This window comes from Nestor notabilis, unplaced genomic scaffold (genome assembly GCF_000696875.1).
Source record: "Nestor notabilis isolate BGI_N333 unplaced genomic scaffold, ASM69687v1 scaffold9723, whole genome shotgun sequence".
NCBI lineage: Eukaryota > Metazoa > Chordata > Aves > Psittaciformes > Psittacidae > Nestor > Nestor notabilis.
In genome coordinates this window covers 7,211-7,433 of record NW_009921483.1, presented here as the reverse complement: position 1 = coordinate 7,433, position 223 = coordinate 7,211, and positions in this window count along the sequence as shown.

The following is a 223-nucleotide window of genomic DNA, read 5'->3' as shown; positions in this document are numbered from 1 at the left end:
GTGCACTGCTCCCCAGTCATGGTGCCAGCCCTGACCCTGGGGGCAGATACAGCAAGCGGGGACCCCATGGTGGGGGGCAGCAGCACCCCAGCACAGCCTGGGCTTGTCTCTGGGTTTCCTCACCCGTCTGTCTCGGGGCCATGCTGGCAGCAGCTGTGGAGCCACCCAAATCCATCCCACCCTTGCCTGGGGAGAACAGGCCCCCTTTGTCTGGGGGGGGGGG